The sequence below is a fragment of the Bos taurus genome, chromosome 5 (genome assembly GCF_002263795.3).
Source record: "Bos taurus isolate L1 Dominette 01449 registration number 42190680 breed Hereford chromosome 5, ARS-UCD2.0, whole genome shotgun sequence".
Taxonomy (NCBI): domain Eukaryota; kingdom Metazoa; phylum Chordata; class Mammalia; order Artiodactyla; family Bovidae; genus Bos; species Bos taurus.
The window spans coordinates 114,144,733-114,152,511 of NC_037332.1; positions in this window are offsets into that span (position 1 = coordinate 114,144,733).

Sequence of the window (7,779 nt, forward strand, 5' to 3'; positions counted from 1 at the left end):
CTCTAAAGCTTTTTGCTGCCGGGAGTCAACACAAACCCTGAGCCCTTTACGTACTGCAGGAGAAATCTCACTGGGAGAATATGTGTGTGTTAGTCGCTCAGTCGTGTCCAGCTCTTTGTGACCCCATGGACTGTAGCTGGCCAGGCTCCTCTGTCCATGAGATTCTCCAGGTAAAAATACTGGAGTGGGTTGCCATGCCCTTTCTCCAGGGGATCTTCCAGCCCGACCCAGGGATTGAACCCATGTCTCCTGTATGGCAGGCAGATTCTTTACCATCTAAGCCACTGGGAGAATAACCAAGCCCAAATCAAACCCCACTCCAGAAAGCTTATTGATTTAGGGGTTGATGGAAGAATCAAACCTTTTCAACCGAATTTAGAACTTGCAACCTAGGTCTTTGAAACACTGAGTTTGGTGGGAAAAAAACCGTTACCAGAGGAAACCCACAGTGTGGCAGGAGCTATGATGGGCAAAATGTGACACAGCTGAAACGCTGTTGGAAGAATGAAATCATCAGGGCAAATGTCGTATGGGAAACTATGGATCCCCGTGAATATGAGTTCAGTAAAATGAAAATAAAAGTAATAAACCAGAAGATTTCCCTGGCGGTCCAGTGGTTAAGACCTCACGTTCCAACACAGGAAGTGAGAGTTCAATCCCTGGTTGGGGAAGTAAGATGCCACCTGCCTCAAGGCCAAAAAGCCAGAACATCAGCAACAGAGGCAATATTGTAACAAATTCAAGAAAGACTTTAAAAAATAAACAAATTACAAACAGGTTAACCTCACTTGGCAGAAGACTGGCCAAGAAACTAAACCAACAGAAGGAGCTTCAATCTTGAAAATGATACAGTACTGATAGAATCCCGCCAATGAGAATGCTTGTTACTGATAACAAGAGGTCAGAAGGCTGGGCCAGGCATCGCACTCTGCCCCCAGGGAGTGCCACGCTGTTCCCCCAGCAGGTGGGGGCCCCTCCACAGGGGTCCCAACACCCCCATCACTGTCCCCCTTCCCTGGGATGAAGGGTGCACAGCTGGAGCTCCCATGCCCCGTGGGGCAGATGCTCCTTTGTCAGGGGCCATCAGGCAGGGTGACGATGCAGGGTGCTCAGGGCTGGAGTGATGACAATGGCCTGGGGCAGAGGTCTGGGTGAGAGGACTCGTTGGGCCTGCCCTGGGCTCCTCTGTGAGGACAGAGGTTCCCCGGGGCCTGCCGGGTTCTGAGCTCAGGAGCCGGAGCCAGAGCCGGAGCTGTGCTGGGGACCTGGCCCGGCTCGCTCAGCCCTGGGGCAGGCAGCCTGGGCGGGGGTTGGGGGGGAACGGTCAGCTGAGTCCAGTTGATGGGAGGCTGAGGAATGAGGAGAGGCCAGGAAAGCGGATGGGGAGAGATGACTGCTTATTGAGCACTTACTGTATACACCCGGCACCTGACGGCAGGCGTCCAATACAGGCCTATAAAACCCCACGCAGGAGATCACCGTCTGTCCACCTTGCACTTGAAGACAGGCCCGGGGAGAGGCGCTCCAGTCCCAGGCCACTCCACGAGCAGGTTGCAGGCCCGGGTCTGTCCGTCTGTCTCTCTGTGTCTCCAGAGCCCCCCTTGGGCCCATGGCCTCCCAGCCCAGTCTTTCCCTGGGATCCTTTCTTACAGATTAAACGCCCCCCACCCCTCACAATTATTCCCCCTAATGAAAGCGCCCTTGTCTTTCCCGGGACGTGCTCTCTCTCGGGAAGGGCTTCACTCCCCTCCCGCCCTTTGTCCCAGGCCACAGCCTCCAGGCTTTCCCAACCTGGGCTCGGCCACCTCCCAACCCCCTCAACTCCCTCCCGCACCCCCCATTCCCACCCCCTCCCTCCCCCCGGCCCCGTCTCAGGAGGCCCCCGGTGAGGTCATCCCTGTGTCAACAGGAGCCGCACAATGGGGCCAGGGTCTGTCTTTCTGCTGAAGAGGGAGACTGGGCTGCGGGAAAGAGGCAGGAGCCGGCAATTACAGGTCCCACAATGGGGCGCCGTCAAGGGGCCTCCGTCAATTAGAGCCGCTGCGCAGGCAGGGGGCAGGGGAGGGGTCGGGCGCAGGGGGCCAGGCAGGGCCCAGGAGCACCAGGCCAGGTAGGTTATTGTTCCTCCGTTCCACACTCGGTCATTCATTCATGTTCATGTTGTCTGAGCACCTACTATGTGCTAACCCCCCAGAGGCCCAGCCAGCAAGGTCTGGCTCTGACAGCAAATCGCGGTAGGGGAGGCAGACAGTAGATAAGTGTGCGGATACGTGCACGTGTGCCACGCTTCCCGATAGACTCAAGCGCCACGAGGGAACTAAAACAGCAGGAAATCGTAGACAGGTAGGAGACAAAGGCGGCAGGAGTGCCCAGGCAGACAGGGCAGGCTTCCTGGAGGAGGTGACGTTCGGGCTGAGACCTGGGAAGCGAGACCTGGCCAGCTACGCCACAGCTGGAGGGAGGCGTGTCCCAGGCAGAGGATACAACAAGAAGTCCAAAGGCTCCGGGGCAGGAACACGCCTGGTACGCACAGAGGTCAGCAAACGGCTGATGTGGGACGGGGGACGCGGGTGATGGAGCAGACAAGGGGGCTGTGGTGTGGTGGGGGTGGTTCTCATCAGCCCCCAGCGGGTGTCTACACACAGCTGCTCCCACCTGGGCTGTGGGTCGGTAGCTTGAGATGAACCACTGTGCGAGGAGTTGCACCACTTGTGCGTGCTAAGTCGCTTCAGTCATGTCTGATTCTTTGCGACCCCCTAGGGCCGTAGCCTGCCAGGCTCCTCTGTCCACGGGATTCTCCAGGCCAGAATACTGGAGGGGGTTGCCATTTCCTCCTCCAGGGCATCTTCCCCACCCAGGGATGGATCGAACCCGCGTCTCTTACATCTCCTGCTTTGGCAGGCGGGTTCTTTACTGGGAGGTCCCCATTTACACCGTGGAAATCAGCCAATGCTACACGACGGAGCTTTTCCCCCCAGAAGACCCACCGTTGGCAGTGAGCTCGGGCTGAGCCAGGGGCTTTCTAAACACTGTACCTGCCCTAGCTTATTGAATACCTAGGATGGCGCCACAAGGTGGAAGTTAAGAGTAACCTCACCACGTGGTACAGCCAAAGAGAAAGAGGCCCGAGCAGCGCAGCAACTTGGGCGAGATCCCCCAGCTGGTGAGCGGCAGGGCTGGGGGGTGGGGTGGTCTGAGCCAAGGGGCTCCCGGCCCCTTCTCGCAGCTTCTGTTTTCCCCTGGGTAGGAGCCCAGCTTGAGCACACGGCTTGGCACAAGGGCTGCTTGTTAAAGGGATGAGGGATGGGGCGAAGTTTGCTGGGGGAGAGTGTTGACAGCGGGTCAGCGGGCCGATGCTGCCAGCAAGAGGCCACGCCAGACAGGGAAGTGGGATGAGGCTGAGGCAGGGCTGGGCGCCGGGGGCTGGCCGGGCGTCCCCGCCAACCTGCTCACCAGGTCGCTCGAGATTGCGTGGACTGCTTCCCCAACAACGAGGAGACAGGGTGCAGCCCTCCACCCACACGTGGTGCACGCAGCGCGCGGGGGGAAGACGAGCGTGGCTGCACCAGCGCCGGGCTGCTGGGGGCATCAGAGCCAGACACGCAGCTGGCACCAGGGCGTCTGCCCCTCCGACGCCCCACAATCTCCCCTCAGCCTCTGTTTGCCATGTAAACACCCAGCTTCCTGCTGGAGGCTGCCTGGTCCTGCCCGCCCTCCCTCGGTGTCAGGCGAGAAAGGTGGGCAAGTCCACTCGGCTCCCGCGGGCCTCCTGGATCCGTGAGCCGCCGAGTATTCAGAACACAAGCTTCCAAGGGTCAAATGCGGGCTTCCCTGCTGGCTCAGTGGTCAAGAATCCACCTGCCAGCGCAGGAGACAAGGGTTCGATGCCTGATCCGGGAAGATCCCACGTGCTGCCAGCAACTAAGCCCGTAAGCCCCAACAACCGCGCCTGCGCTCTAGAGCCCGGGAGCCGAAACTACGGAAGCCCACGTGCCTAGAGTCTGTGCTCTGCAACAAGAGACGCCACCGCCAGGAGAAGCCCGTGGACCGCAGCAAAGAGTAGCCTCCACTCCCTGCCACTAGAGAAAGCTTGAGTGCGGCCCCGAAGACCCAGGTGGCCAAAAATAAAGAAATAAAATTATAAAAATGGAGGGCCATCAGAGTTGTACCTGTGCACGCATGACTGCTATATCGCTTCAGTCGTGTCCAACTCTTTGCCACCCTGTGGACTGTACCCGCCAGGCTCCTCTGTCCATGAGATTCTCCAGGCAAGAATACGGGAGTGGGTTGCCATGCCCTCCTCCAGGGGATCTTCCCCACCCAGGGATCGAACCCGCGGTTCCTGAGGCTCCTGCATTGCTGGCGGATTCTTTACCACTGGGCCATCGGAGAAGCCCCAAGGAGGTCAGCTGGGACAGCGTGACAAGCTCCAGCTGATTGAAATAAGTCAGGCCAGAGGGTGCAGGTACGACCCAGGCCACACCAAGCAATGGTACAGGCAAAGGCAGGCAGGTGGAAAGGACTGGATCATATTTAAGGGCGTCACTGGGGCCCTGGAGGTCCCACAGCACCCTGGTTGACTGTTGTATTGGAGCATTCGAGTTGCAGGCTGCTCTCTGCTGCCAGCTACCGAAGGGCAGAGCCTGCACTGGTTCTGTCTTTATTTCTTTGGTTGGTTCTTTTTTTTTTTTAATACTGATTTATTTGTTTGGCTGCCCTGGGTCTTCGTAGCTGCACTCGGGCTTTCTCTAGTTACAGGCAGTGGAGGCTGCTCCTTGTTGCGATCCACAGGCTTCTCATGCTGGTGGCTTCTCTTGCTGCATAGCACAGTCTCCAGCCTCACGGACTTCAGTAGTTGAGACGCATGGGCTCCATAGTGGTGGCACACGGGCTTAGCTGCCCACGGCATGTGGGATCTTCCTAGACCAGGGATCGAACCTGTGTTCCTTGTACTCCAAGGCAGATTCTTAATCCCTGGACCACCAGGGAAGCCCCTCTCTTTGTCTGGTTCTTTTTGGTCCAACATCCAACCTAAGCAGGGCTCCTCTCTCTCTATGCCAGCTGTCTGTCGGAAGTATTAATACAAACCAAGCCTTACAGTAGCCCCAGGAGATGGTGCATAAAGCCCATTTTACAGATGAGGAAACAAAGGCTCTGACGTGGGGTCCAGACCTACCCAAGGTCAAGTGGTAGGGCCAGGATTTGAGCTGAGCCCCACCAAGCTCCAGAGCCTGTGCTGGCATCGGGAAGCCACGGCATCTCCGGAATGGCCCCCGATCTGGGAGCCCACCCGTCCTCAGGCCTCCTTCCTGATGTGCCGGGGTGCAGCAGCTACTCCCTGAAGCCCAGACATAGGTGACCAACCGGGCGGGCATCCACCAGGCCCTCCCAGGCCTCACGGGGGCCGCCCTCACCTCTGAGGCCTCCTGATGAGGGCAGGGGCGGAGGCGAGATGGGGCTCTTCCCGGGTTCGCCAGGGAGGCCTAGAGAAGTCACTGTGGTCAAGCAGACAGAGCTACCTTTGCCTTCCTGCAAGGGCCCTCCTTTTCACTTTTCACTCTGGAAAGAGGGCAGCAGGGGGATGGGAAGGGTGGCAGCTAGCCCCCTCACTCCTTCCACCTGTCAGCAGGCTGCCCAGAAGAAGCGGATTTGGATTGGCAGAGGGGGACGCGAAGGCTCAGAGAATGCAGAGGGTCTCCCCGGAGGCAATCCTGGAGCCAGGGCTGGGGTCTCTTATCCTCATTCGAAGCCAAGGGCAGGGGACAGTTTTCTGAGACGTCTCTGTGAAATCAGGGGTCCGCCTGCCCAGCCCGCAGCTGCCTCCCCTGGGCACAGTCAGGATAAGGATGGTGGTCCTGCCTCTAGGAGCCCCACACAGCTGTCCTGAAGGGCCCGCCACGTGTCCACCACGAGGAGAAGTTGGAGAGCCCACGAGGCCCCGTCTCCTGGCCCTAGGCTTCCTTAGCCATCAGGGCCATCCATCAAGGCCCATCCGGCTGACCATTGGCTGGCATTTGGGGTGAGTGTTGTGAGTGCTGAGGTGGGGCTTGGACCCGAGTGATGGACAGGACTCTCCTCTGAGCAAAGGCCACCCTGGCTGAACTCTGAGAGTCGGTCAGGGGCTGAATGGAGAGCATCCCTGCAGAGGAGAGGACCTCGTCCGGATTTCGGATGGTCACTCTGATGGGCTGACTTGACTAATTTAGACAGTTCCAGAAAAGACCAGGTGGATTCCCAGCCTCAGTGTCCTGATTTGTGATGCGGAGGGCTGGACAACCCCTGCCCCTGAGTGAGGACCCCTCCCTGCCTCCTGTAGCCGTGGGCTGGGGCTGGCTTCCCACCCTGCTGGCCTGGCAACCATGCCTGAGGCCACACATGGGGTCTCAGGGCTGTGTGAGCCTGGGCAGGTCACTTAACCTCTCTGAGCCTCAGTTTGCACCCCTGTTCAGCCGAAACAACAGTATCCTCATCACTTTTCACTGCTGAATCCTTCTGTTTACAAAAGGGTGTGGCACAAAGTAGGTGCTCAATAAATACTTTTGGAACTAATGAATCAGCATTGGAGGATAGGACTGAATATTCCATTCTTAGCACAATGCCTGGCATATAGCAGTTCTAGATAAGCAATAGCTTTGTGGCAGGTTTTTAAAAAATTTTATTTGTTTTTAATTGGAGGATAATCACTTTACAATGTTCTGTTGGTGTTTTTTTCTTTTTCTTAACCAGGGGGAGAGGACTGAGCTAGCACGCAATCTCAGAACCAATGAGAAGGAAGTTGGTAGATGCATTTGGAGAATAGGGTGGAGTAGGGCATGGAACAAGACTGGAAATTTTCCTAGGATCAGGAAAGACAGACTTGAAGGCTGCAGCCAGGAGGCTGCACTCTGTCCTGTTCAGTTCAGTCACTCAGTCGTGTCCGACTCTTTGCGACCCCATGGACTGCATGGGGTCCTCCCTGGACAGGCCTCCCTGTCCATCACCAACTCCTGGAGTTTACACAAACTCAGGTCCATCAAGTTCGTGATGCCATCCAGCCATCTCATCCTCTGTTGTCCCCTTCTCCTCCTGCCTTCAATCTTTCCCAGCATCAGGGTCTTTTCCAGTGAGTCAGTTCTTCACATCAGGTGGCCAAAGTATTGGAGTTTCAGTTTCAGCATCAGTCCTTCCAATGAATATGCAGGACTAATCTCCTTTAGGATGGACTGGTTGGATCTCCTTGCAGTCCAAGGGACTCTCAAGGGTCTTCTCCAACACCACAGTTCAAAAGCATCAATTCTTTGGCGCTCAGCTTTCTTTATAGTCCAACTCTCACATCCATGCATGACTATTGGAAAAACCATAGCTTTGACTAGATGGATCTTTGTTGGCAAAGTAATGGCTCTGCTTTTTAATATGCCATCTAGGTTGGTTATAGCTTGAGAGCAGGGGAAAAGGCCCAGATGACTGGCGATGAGCAGAGTGGTGGTGGACACCAGGAGGGAGACCCTGCCTGGCCTGAGGAGAGGGCCAGGAAGCAGGGAAGCAGAGCCAGCATGGGTGGAGGCCCTTTTCCAGGAAACTTGGCTGAGAAGAGAAAAGAGAGGTAGTAGCTGGGGGGTGATGATGGAGGGACAGAGGCCTTGTTTCATAGGTCAGGAGAGTTGAGAAGATATAAATGCAGGTGGTAAAATGCTGGTCCACTGGGGTGCCTGAAGCCACAGAAAAGGCGGTACTGACTACAGGGGTCCCTGAATGAGGCAGAGCTGGAGGGGCAACCCTGGAGGGGGGGATTCAGGAAGG